The sequence below is a fragment of the Oncorhynchus kisutch genome, linkage group LG17 (assembly GCF_002021735.2).
Source record: "Oncorhynchus kisutch isolate 150728-3 linkage group LG17, Okis_V2, whole genome shotgun sequence".
NCBI classification, from domain to species: Eukaryota; Metazoa; Chordata; class Actinopteri; order Salmoniformes; family Salmonidae; genus Oncorhynchus; species Oncorhynchus kisutch.
In genome coordinates this window covers 41,718,066-41,731,107 of record NC_034190.2, presented here as the reverse complement: position 1 = coordinate 41,731,107, position 13,042 = coordinate 41,718,066, and the positions used below count along the sequence as shown (strand labels likewise).

The 13,042-nt window shown below is 40.5% G+C and overlaps 1 protein-coding gene across 2 annotated transcripts in view; it reads left to right on the top strand.

Moving 5' to 3' along the window:
- The window catches only part of rprd2a (regulation of nuclear pre-mRNA domain containing 2a), a 57,315-nt gene extending 53,590 nt beyond the window's left edge, over positions 1 to 3,725 (top strand). For both annotated transcript variants that reach the window (XR_002257578.2, XR_002257576.2), the window contains one exon: positions 3,371 to 3,725. The gene's annotated coding sequence lies outside the window, so the exon portion shown is untranslated. The remainder of the gene's footprint in view (positions 1 to 3,370) is intronic.
- The last annotated feature ends 9,317 nt before the right edge of the window (positions 3,726 to 13,042 follow it).

Genomic DNA, 13,042 nt, shown 5'->3' with positions numbered 1-13,042 from the left:
GAGAATGTCATATGGTCAGATGAAACCAAAATATAAATTTTTGGTAAAAACTCAACTCGTCGTGTTTGGAGGACAAAGAATGCTGAGTTGCATCCAAAGAACACCATACCTACTGTGAAGCATGGTTGTAGAAACATCATGCTTTGGGGCTGTTTTTCTGCAAAGGGACCAGGACGATTGATCCGTGTAAAGGAAAGAATGAATGGGGCCATGTATCGTGAGATTTTGAGTGAAAACCTCCTTCCATCAGCAAGGGCATTGAAGATGAAACGTGGCTCGGTCTTTCAGCATGACAATGATCCCAAACACACCGCCCGAGCAACGAAGGAGTGGCTTCGTCAGAACCATTTCAAGGTCCTGGAGTGGCCTAGCCAGTCTCCAGATCTCAACCCCATAGAAAATCTTTGGGGCAACTGCAAATAAATTCATAAAAATCCTACAATGTGATTTTCTGGAATTATTTTTCTCATTTTGTCTGTCATAGTTGAAGTGTACCTATGATGAAAATTACAGGCCTCTCTCATCTTTTTAAGTGGGAGAACTTGCACAATTGGTGGCTGACTAAATACTTTTTTGCCCAACTGTATATAATAGGCGGTGTCAGAGATAAGCCCATACAATTGTCAGAGACTTCAGTCACCCAAGTTATATACTGTATTCTCTGCTATCGCACGGCAAGCGGTACCGGAGCACCAAGTCTAGGACCAAAAGGCTCCTCAACACCTTCTACCCCCATAAGATTGCTGAACAATTCATTAAACCACCACTGGACAATTTACATTGGATTGGAAGTGGATTTAACCGGTGGCATTAATAAGGGATCATAGCTTTCACCTGGTCAGTCTGTCATGGTTGTTTTGTATACTTGGTGCATATGCTGCATTTGTAACAAAGTGGGGAAAGGGAATTTACCACTATATACAGTGCATACGGAAAGTTTTCAGACCCCTTGACTTCTTCCACATTTTGTTACATTACAGCCTTATTTTAAAATAGATTTTAAAACATTAAATCCTATACACACAATCTACACACAATACCCCATAATCACAAATCAAAAACATGTTTTTAGAAATGTTTTCAAATGTATAAAAAAGAAACTGAATTATCACATTTTATATAAGTATTCAGACCCTTTACTCAGTGCTTTATTGAAGCATCTTTGGCAGCGATTACAGCTTTGTCTTCTTGGGTATGACGCTACAAGATTGGCACACATGTATTTGTGGCGTTTCTCCCCTTCGTCTCTGCAGATCCTCTGTCAAGTTGGATGAGGAGCGTCACTGCACAGCTTTTTTCAGGTCTCTCCAGAGATTTTCGATCGGGTTCAAGTCCGGGCTCTGGCTGGGCCGTTCAAGGACATTCAGAGACTTGTCCCGAAGCCACTCCTGTGTTGTCTTGGCTGTGTGCTTAGGATCGTTGTCCTGTTGGAAGGTGAACCTTCGCCCCAGTCTGAGGTCCTGCGTGCTCTGGTGCTGATTTTCATCAAGGATCTCTCTGTACTTTGCGCAGTTCATCTTTCCCTTGATCCTGACTAGTCTCCCAGTCCCTGCCGCTGAAAAACATCCCCACAGCATGATGCTGCCACCACCATGCTTCACCGTAGGGATGGTGCCAGGTTTCCTCCAGACGTGACTCTTGGCATTCAGGCCAAAGAGTTCAATTTTGCTTTCATCAGAACAGAGAATATTGTTTCTCATGGTCTGAGAGTCTTTAGGTGCCTTTTGGCAAACTCCAAGTGGGCTGTCATGTGCCTTTTACTGGGGAGTGGCTTCCGTCTGACCACTACCATATAGGCCTGATTGGTGGGGTAATGCAGAGATGGTTGTCCTTCTGGAAGGTTCTCCCAACTCTGGAGCACTGTCAGAGTGACCAATGCCCTTCTCCCCCGATTGCTCAGTTTGGCCGGGCGGCCATCTCTAGGAAGAGTCTTGGTGGTTCCAAACTTCTTCCATTTAAGAATGATGGAGGCCACTGTGTTCTTGGCGACCTTCAATGCTGCAGACATTTTTTGGTACCCTTCCCCAGAACTGTGCCTCTTCTTTTTTTTTCTACTCTTTTTTTTTTTACTTTGTCATTATGGTGTATTGTGTGTAGATTGCTGAGGAATATGTTTTATTTAATCCATTTTAGAATAAGGCTGTAACGTAATTTAATGTGGGAAAAGTCAAGGGGTCTCAATACTCTCCGAAGGCACTGTATACATATTCTACATTGTAATACACTACCCCTACATGCCATTGTGTGCTGGAGCAATGAGTTTATTTTTCCACTGTCATGTAGGCCTACACATTCATACCCTATGCATAACTACTTTTCCCTGATGGAGGGAAAGGAGAGAAAACATACAACTTCAGTTGAAGACATTAAATCATGCCTGACAAGACCAATGCAATTATAAGTGTATCCTATTATAGTGTGGATACAGGAGTAGCCTATTCTATAATAATGGTTCTGTATGTGGTGCTAGTATTATTTATCTAATTGATAAATGAAAGTGTAAATGTGGATGGTACACTGCTTACAGTACTGATTACAGTATTGTATACGCAGTGGTGTAAAGTACTTAGGTAAAAAAATCATTTAAAGTACTACTTAAGTATTTTTGGGGGGTATCTGTACTCTACTATTTATATTTTTTTAAACTTGTACTTTTACTCCACTACATTCCTAAAGAAAATAATGTAGTTATTACTCCATACACTTTCCCTGACACTCAAATGTACTCGTTATTTGAATGCTTATCAAGACAGGGAAATGGTCCAATTCACACACACTAATCAAGAGAACATCCTTGGTCATCCCTACTGATGATCTGGTGGACACACTAAACACACATGCTTCGTTTGTAAATTATGTCTGAGTCTTGGAGTGTGCCCCTATCTATCAGTAAATAAAAAAATAAAAATAAATAAATGGTGCCTTCTGGTTAGCTTAATATAAGGAATTTGAAATGATTTATACTTTTACATTTGATGCTTATTTGAGGAATTACATTTACATTTGATGTTTTTGATGAAATCAAATACTTTTAGACTTACTCAAATATTATTTTACTGGGTGACTTTCACTTTTACATGTCATTTTCTATTAAGATATCTTTACTTTTACTCAAGTATGACAATTGGGTACTTTTTCCTCCACTCTGTATAAGGTACATACAGGAGTAGCCTATAGTCTTCAATAATAACTTAATTGAATGTGCTGTAGTATAATTGATTTAATGAATGAATTCAATTGTATATGGGCATGGGTAGGTTACTTCATTCAGTGAATAGTCTTGCTATCTCTGGGAGCATGTTACTGAAGGCTTTTCAGCTGTTAAACTATGGCAATGTCAAACTAATTTCTAAATCGATCTTTCTTTTAGTCAAAAAGATGTGGGTGAGCCAGGGCAACCAATCATCCACCACCCCTACTGCTCTCCCTCCACAAGCAAACACATCCTCTCCTCCTGTTCAACTACATACATACCCTTGTACAGGACTGTACATGTGCTCATCTCAGTGCAACATGATCCATCCAAGCCCTCCGCTGAACACCTAAAATGTGAGAAATGTAAGCAAGATACTACGTGTGTGTGTGTGGATGGATGGAGCTTGAAGAAAAGACGTGTGCTGTGCCCCTCTGCCTATGTTGAAATGCCATAAATGGAAGATGGCAAAGGAGATAGTAATGTGTGAGAGAGCATATGAAAATAAAGACCCCATGGGATCTAAAATGAATGTGGGGTGCCCTCTTGTCTCTTTTTTTTTTTTCGTTTGAGGATGCTCCAGTAACCCTGGAACACTGCTATTTAGATCTGATCAGAGGTTGATGAAAACCTTCAAAGGTGATGGTGCTATGTTGCGTGTTATCTTGAATACCAGGCAGGTGTTTGAGTACAGAATGAAATGGTGTAAACTGAAACTTGAGTACACCCTTTGGAAAAGGGGTTTCAACAGGGTTCTTTGGCTGTCACCAAATAATAACCATTTTTGGTTCCAGGTAGAAGTATTTTTTGGTTCCAGTAAGAACCCAGTTCTACCTAGGCACAGAAGGGGTTCTACCTGGAACCAAAAAGGGTTCTCCTAAAGGGACAGCGGAAGAATCATTTTAGATTTTAGAAAACACATTTTTTTCTGAGTGTAGGCCTTTAATGCAGTGGTGGTTCCATGGATGTCTGGGAAAAAAATGTTTGTTGGTGGTGGTGAGTTAAGATCATCAGAAATACAATGAAACATCCCCCCTTTTAGCACACATTTGCAAGCAGGCAAAGTAGCCTTCTATGTGTGCGGAAGCATGTGTGATCACTCAACATTAATAAGACCGACAAAAAAAAAACATGAAGAAAATGTTATGAAATAACACAAAACTTGTTGATCAGTTTGAATTGCATTAACATAAATTACAGTAAATCCAACATTGTAGAGTATAAAAATGTGAATTAATGGTCAACATTTACTGGTGGTGATATAACGGGGAATTTATCAACATTAATAAAGGGTAGCCTAAACAATTCACACAATGAAACAATAAATGTGCACGATTTGTCGGGAGACAGAAAATGCCTTTTAGTGTCTTCGCCACACACACATTCCCTCCTTTCTAGACATTTTTTAAATTAATATACTCACATAGTATGATCTTTACAAGGAATAGGCCTAAACCTAACCTTAAAAAATGTGGTGAGGTATAAAGCCCCCATCGACTGATTTGCGGGTCACCATTATGTAGTTTGAAGGAAATGATGCAACAACCATTATGTAGAAGTTATGTTCAATATAATAAAACTAAAGTTCTCCATCTGACTCCATAATTATGTGAATAAATGCAACAGGCACTGTGCGTGTCTGGAAGATCTATCTAGTCAAGGTAGCGAACCTTGCATCAACCACTAAGTGTGACTATAATGAACAATTATTAAGAGACTAGATATAAATAGCTAATCCTGGCGACCAATGTTCTAGCATTTATTGATCAGATCAGAGATGTCAAGGTGGGTACCCAAGAATATGTTATGTGTATAGTGTAAATAACTACCAATAGAGCTAAATTATAAGCGTTTAGTCAAATAATTACACTTTAAAATGAGGAATGCAGCAACTCTATTCAACTAATTGGATGGATTAGTCATGAAAGAATTAAATCAAACAATTACATGACGCATTATAGAATCCAGGCTATAATCCAGGCTGAATCACATCCGGCCATGATTGGGAGTCCCATAGGGCACCGCACAATTGGCCCAGCGTCGTCAGGGTTTGGCCGGTGTAGGCCGTCATAGTAAATGAGAATTTGTTCTTAGCTGATTTGCCTAGTTAGGCAAAATGTAGTAATATTAATAAGCTTAGAATGTTTTCCTATTAATTTGCATAGGCTAACCATTGTGATTATTATGATTTACTATCTTCTGCTTTTTATGAATAAACAGGCATGGGTTTTAAAAAAAAAAATATATATATATATATACACTGCTCAAAAAATTTAAGGGAACACTAAAATAACACATCCTAGATCTGAATGAATGAAATATTCTTATTAAATACTTTTTTCTTTACATAGTTGAATGTGCTGACAACAAAATCACACAAAAATTATCAATGGAAATCAAATGTATCAACCCATGGAGGTCTGGATTTGGAGTCACACTCAAAATTAAAGTGGAAAACCACCTGGATTCAGGTCTGGGGAACCGTCCATAGCATCAATGCCTTCCTCTTGCAGGAACTGCTGACACACTTCAGCCACAGGAGGTCTAGCATTGTCTTGCATTAGGAGGAACCCAGGGCCAACCGCACCAGCATATGGTCTCACAAGGGGTCTGAGGATCTCATCTCGGTACCTAATGGCAGTCAGGCTACCTCTGGCGAGCACATGGAGGGCTGTGCGGCCCCCCCCAAAGAAATGCCACCCCACACCATGACTGACCCACCGCCAAACCGGTCATGCTGGAGGATGTTGCAGGCAGCAGAACGTTCTCCACGGCGTCTCCAGACTGTCACGTCTGTCACATGTGCTCAGTGTGAACCTGCTTTCATCTGTGAAGAGCACAGGGCGCCAGTGGCAAATTTGCCAATCTTGGTGTTCTCTGGCAAATGCCAAATGTCCTGCACGGTGTTGGGCTGTAAGCACAATCCCCACCTGTGGACGTCGGGCCCTCATACCACCCTCATGGAGTCTGTTTCTGACCGTTTGAGCAGACACATGCACATTTGTGGCCTGCTGGAGGTCATTTTGCAGGGCTCTGGCAGTGCTCCTCCTTGCACAAAGGCGGAGGTAGCAGTCCTGCTGCTGGGTTGTTGCCCTCCTACGGCCTCCTCCACGTCTCCTGATGTGGGGCGGCAGCGTAGCCTAGTGGTTAGAGCGTTGGACTAGTAACCGGAAGGTTGTGAGTTCAAACCCCCAAGCTGACAAGGTACAAATCTGTCGTTCTGCCCCTGAACAGGCAGTTAACCCACTGTTCCCAGGCCGTCATTGGAAATAAGAATGTGTTCTTAACTGACTTGCCTGGTTAAATAAAGGTTAAAAAAAATAAAAAATAACAACAAAAAAAATGTACTGGCCTGTCTCCTGGTAGCGCCTCCATGCTCTGGACACTACGCTGACAGACACAGCAAACATTCTTGCCACAGCTCGCATTGATGTGCCATCCTGGATGAGCTGCACTACCTGAGCCACTTGTGTGGGTTGTAGACTCCGTCTCATGCTACCACTAGAGTGAAAGCACCGCCAGCATTCAAAAGTGACCAAAACATCAGCCAGGAAGCATAGGAACTGACAAGTGGTCTGTGGTTATCACCTGCAGAACCACTCCTTTATTGGGGGTGTCTTGCTAATTGCCTATAATTTCCACCTGTTATCTATTCCATTTGTACAACAGCATGTGAAATGTATTGTCAATCAGTGTTGCTTCCTAAGTGGACAGTTTGATTTCACAGAAGTGTGATTGACTTGGAGTTACATTGTGTTGTTTAAGTGTTCCCTTTATTTTTTTGAGCAGTGTATATGTTTCGATGATCCACATGGGAATTTGATTTTTAATTAGTTTTCCCTAAATGACTGCTGTAGTGGAAGAATGAGAGACCGATAGACATACTCGCGACTGATGACTGGCTGGCGTGCGAGGCCCAGCATGATGACTCAATCGTGATTTATGACATTGTCTGGATGACATGCCATCTGTGGGCTATCGCAACGTTCAAACATACCTTATCTGTGGTCATCTCTGAGAAGATACATTCCCATCGAAGTCCTGGATTCACTGACGCCAGGAAAGGTGTGAAGACAGATGAAAACGTGAATCAATTAAATTAATGTTACTGTGTGATTTAAATTGTCATGTTTGGATTGTTCAAGAGTTCATTAAGAGTTATGTATTTTGTAATATTTTATTGTACTCCAAGTGCTATGGATTTATTGTTACAGGACAGCGGATAGTTCAGAGTTGATTAGATTAGAATCTGCCTGTGTTTCCCAGTCTTTTGTTTTAACTAGCTCTAAATGCAAAGACATGTTAATTCAGGTTTGGCATGAGTTTCTGCTTGAATTTGGTTCAAATGGAAGTGTCTTTGAGAACTAGCTACCAAGCTCCTGTGTGTATCAGACACACATTTTTTTCTCTTAGAGATTATTCTGAATTGAAGACACGTGTAACCACGCTGTTTTAGCCTATTGGTGACAGTCATATACTTATTATGTTTTATTTAATTAATCTTTATTTAAATTAGGAACACATATGGCGCGGGGAGAAGTCAAAGGATCCTAGTCAGGCTGTTTGTCAAATCCAGATTAATTATAGACCTAAGTGTGTATCAAATCTGTAGGCAATAGTGGGCTAAATCAATGAAAAATGTAGTTGAAATGTTCAGGCATTGTCATGATCTGTGATCAAAATATGCTGGGATGTTTTCGGGTTCTGTGTAGGCTAAGGTTATGCGTAAGAACGCAACTGCACTGAGAAAAATACCCTGATTCAATGTGATTCTCCTGAATAAAATATAAAAAATGTTTATCTGTTAAGATGTTGGGTCTATGAATAGACCCATACCGATCTATCTTTTTGGTATTTTGCTATAGGCATAGTCTACCACTAATATTCTAAATTGTGGAGCATTTAATAAAACAACCATATTTTATGTGTGATAATGACAGTTGCTTTTTATTTAAAAGTGCATGTTTTCATAAGCCTATAGGCCTACCATGTTGAGGCTGAGCAAGGCCTTCAATAGGATAGTAGACTGCAGAAATAATCGCGGAGTTAATCATTGTTATAGCCAAGATGGCTATATATCATCTGGACTATTGGAGGGATTTTGAGGTTTATAAAGTCAGAGAAAGATGCACGAGTTTCTGAATTGCAATTCCATTAAAAACTGTTATTCATGAACGCAACTGAAGTCGGAGATTGCTGAGTTCCCAGGTGTTTTGAACGCACCACTAGAGACCTAGGCTACCTCTTATTTCTGAATAGGGCTCCCTCCAACAAATAAGCCTTTGTGTCCATATTGATTTGACAAATAGGCATATCTACACAGTGGAGGTCTTTCATAATAAATTTACACGCAAACTGACACGTGACGTCTCAGTGTCACGTGTACACAACGTGAACACTACGTCTACATGACGTGTACTGTCACGTGACATGAATGTGACGTGTTGGTAGTTTGAGGCCTTAGAAAAACACTTGTCTGCATTGACAGTCCATGTTAATTCATGGAAGAAGAGATGGCGAGAGATATCACTAGCTTCAAAAGGCTGAATTCTGGCCTGAATCACTCCCCAAATGTGTGTGTGTTGAGTCAGCGCTGCAGCAGACATCTGAGTCACGTGAGTGAGAGGAGACGGAGCAGTACGAGCGCAAGTCATGATAACTTTTTACCAGTTGTAGGTAGGCTATTTAGATTGGCATTATGGAGACACCTATTTCCAACCTTTTTCCATAGAACGTATTAACGCGCTGGAACTGATGCACATCAAGAAATAAGGCGACAATGCACAGAAAAACTACTTTATGAGATACATTTGCTCGGAGGTTGTTTAAACTGCATTCTAAAGGCGACTTTGCTTATAGAAAACCATATCAAGCGAAGGGTTTTACGCACACTCGGTTCTTAGGTCTCGAGCACTGCGCAGGTGGACATTTTAAATGGAAGGTATGGAACTCCCTTGCGTGCTTCTGATATGGGGAAAAGTCCACAATGAAGCTGACATTGAATATGGAGAGTGTATTGGTTTATACGCATATGTAGGATACTGTAGCCCACCATTTCATACAATAAAAAATATTATGACATTATGATACCACTGGAGTCATTGCAAATCAATTTTTGCCACTTGTGTAGTCTCCCTTTTTTTCTATTGACTATGTTTGTTTATTCCATGTGGAACTCTGTGTTGTTGTTTGTGTCGCACTGCTTTGCTTTATCTTGGCCAGGTAGCAGTTGTAAATGAGAACTTGTTCTCAACTGGCCTACCTGGTTAAATAAAGGTGAAATTAAAAATCAAATTAAAAAACCTGGAGCTGGCAGGCAGATTTAATAAATAGCCTATAACTTCAGTTTATTGTTGTTGTAGCCTTGTGTTATTATGCAATTATTAATGGCCATGTTTAGTTAATGAAATTGGAAGTTATCAATTGTGAACATGGTCACAGTTCTATCTCAATTGCCGATCAGCTGTTGTAGAATGCTTTAGATTGAAGGTAACGGTCAATCAGATTAGGCTATGGGTAAAATAAAAATGTCTGTTGTTGACGAGCATAGGCCTATTCAGTTCATATCCATATTATGAATATATGATTGAGTGATTGAAATTACGACCCCATCCTCAGTAGCCTATTCCAGCAGAGTATTGGGCAGCAGAAGCGCTTACCTCAAAATCACCTCTCTCTTCGTGTTAAATAAGCAAGCTGCTAAATCGTTAATTTGACTTCTTACCTAGGCTATGAAGATCTATAGGCTACCTGCATCTCGCTAACCAAACCAAGTTGAATTACAATCCTAAACCCAGATTCTAGTCTGTAAGCCTAGCCCAGGTATTCCAAAACTGGGGTACACCAAATATATATATATATATGTTTTCACAGTTTCAAACAGTACATTTATATTTTCCAACGGTGCTATACATTTGGGTGAGTTTTTTTTTCTCGCCTGAGTAGCCTCGTTTCACTGCCAAAAATAAAATGAAACCATTTAATGTTCAGCGAAATAACAACACAATGTTAAATACAGGTAGCCGAGTCAAATAATTCACAGGAACCGTTACTCTCTCGTGGGAAACCTTCACTCTTGAGCAGACATTGAGAAACGAAACATGACAATTTGAAAAATTTAAGCCACCAGAGTTTGTTGGAGAATAAAGACTACTTTCGAGTAGTATAAAAGCAACAGATACCATTAGAAGGGGCTAAAAGGGTCTTATATGGTGAGCTACCGAGTGGCCAGGACAGGCAAGCCCCATACTATTGTGGAGGACTTAATTCTTCCTACTGCAGCAGATATGGCTGGGACAATGCTGGGGGAAAAGGCCCCAAAAAACTATACAGACAGTGCCTTCATTAACACTGTTTCACGAGGCATCAGTGACATGGCAGGAGATGTTTTGAAACAATTACTGCTTCGCATACAAGCCAGTGAATTATATGCGTTACAGCTGGATGAGTCAACGGACGAGGTGGACCTGGCACAGCTCCTGGTACAGTGCCTTGCGAAAGTATTCGGCCCCCTTGAACTTTGCGACCTTTTGCCACATTTCAGGCTTCAAACATAAAGATATAAAACTGTATTTTTTTGTGAAGAATCAACAACAAGTGGGACACAATCATGAAGTGGAACGATGTTTATTGGATATTTCAAACTTTTTTAACAAATCAAAAACTGAAAAATTGGGTGTGCAAAATTATTCAGCCCCTTTACTTTCAGTGCAGCAAACTCTCTCCAGAACTTCAGTGAAGATCTCTGAATGATCCAATGTTGACCTAAATGACTAATGATGATAAATACAATCCACCTGTGTGTAATCAAGTCTCTGTATAAATGCACCTGCACTGTGATAGTCTCAGAGGTCCGTTAAAAGCGCAGAGAGCATCATGAAGAACAAGGAACACACCAGGCAGGTCCGAGATACTGTTGTGAAGAAGTTTAAAGCCTGATTTGGATACAAAAAGATTTCCCAAGCTTTAAACATCCCAAGGAGCACTGTGCAAGCGATAATATTGAAATGGAAGGAGTATCAGACCACTGCAAATCTACCAAGACCTGGCCGTCCCTCTAAACTTTCAGCTCATACAAGGAGAAGACTGATCAGAGATGCAGCCAAGAGGCCCATGATCACTCTGGATGAACTGCAGAGATCTACAGCTGAGGTGGGAGACTCTGTCCATAGGACAACAATCAGTCGTATATTGCACAAATCTGGCCTTTATGGAAGAGTGGCAAGAAGAAAGCCATTTCTTAAAGATATCCATAAAAAGTGTTGTTTAAAGTTTGCCACAAGCCACCTGGGAGACACACCAAACATGTGGAAGACGGTGCTCTGGTCAGATGAAACCAAAATTGAACTTTTTGGCAACAATGCAAAATGTTATGTTTGGCGTAAAAGCAACACAGCTACTCACCCTGAACACACCATCCCCACTGTCAAACATGGTGGTGGCAGCATCATGGTTAAAATTGATGGGAAGATGGATGGAGCCAAATACAGGACCATTCTGGAAGAAAACCTGATGGAGTCTGCAAAAGACCTGAGACTGGGACGGAGATTTGTCTTCCAACAAGACAATGATCCAAAACATAAAGCAAAATCTACAATGGAATGGTTCAAAAATAAACATATCCAGGTGTTAGAATGGCCAAGTCAAAGTTCAGACCTGAATCCAATCGAGAATCTGTGGAAAGAACTGAAAACTGCTGTTCACAAATGCTCTCCATCCAACCTCACTGAGCTCGAGCTGTTTTGCAAGGAGGAATGGGAAAAATGTTCAGTCTCTCGATGTGCAAAACTGATAGAGACACCCCAAGCGACTTATAGCTGTAATCGCAGCAAAAGGTGGCGCTACAAAGTATTAACTTAAGGGGGCTGAATAATTTTGCACGCCCAATTTTTCAGTTTTTGATTTGTTAAAAAAGTTTGAAATATCCAATAAATGTCGTTCCACTTCATGATTGTGTCCCACTTGTTGTTGATTCTTCACAAAAAAATACAGTTTTATATCTTTATGTTTGAAGCCTGAAATGTGGCAAAAGGTCGCAAAGTTCAAGGGGGCCGAATACTTTCGCAAAGCACTGTATATGTCCGTTACGTTTATGGGGGGTCAATTGAGGAATACATCCTCTTCTGCAAACCACTGGAAACCAGGACAACATGAAAGGATATTTTTAAAGTACTGGATGGCTTTGTGGCATCAAGATGTTGGTATCTGTACTGATGGTGCAAAAGCCATGACGGAGACATAGTGGAGTGGTAATACGCGTGCAAGCAGTTGTTCCCAACACCACTTGGGTGAACTGCAGCATCCACCTAGAGACTCTTGCTTCCAAGGGAATAACTGACAGCTTGAAAGACATTTTGGACACTACCGTGAAAATGGTTAACTTTGTTAAAGCAAAGCCCCTGAACTCCAGTGTATTTTCTGCATTATGCAATGATATGGGCAGCGACCATGTAACACTTTTACAACATACAGAAGAAGCACATGACCAAATGAATTTTCCCCTGGTGGGATAATAAAGTTGATCTGAATCTGAATCGCATCAAGAGAAATGCGTCATTGACAGAAATAACTTGAATTGTTGCATCTCATTGTGTTGTTGTCCTCAGGTGGCTAGCTAGCTGGCAAAAATTGGCCCTTTTCCTAAATTAGCCATGGATAGGGATTTGGACATGCCACTTTACTTAATTCTCCATACTGGCCAATGATTACAATGGTAATTCTGATCCAACCATAAATTCATACTTTGTGCCCCTGGACTGAGATGTTGGAAGTTCAGTATGTAGCTAGAAGGCTAATGTTAAGTAGCTAACATTGCAATCTAGAAGAAAAAGAAACGCATACCTATTTAGG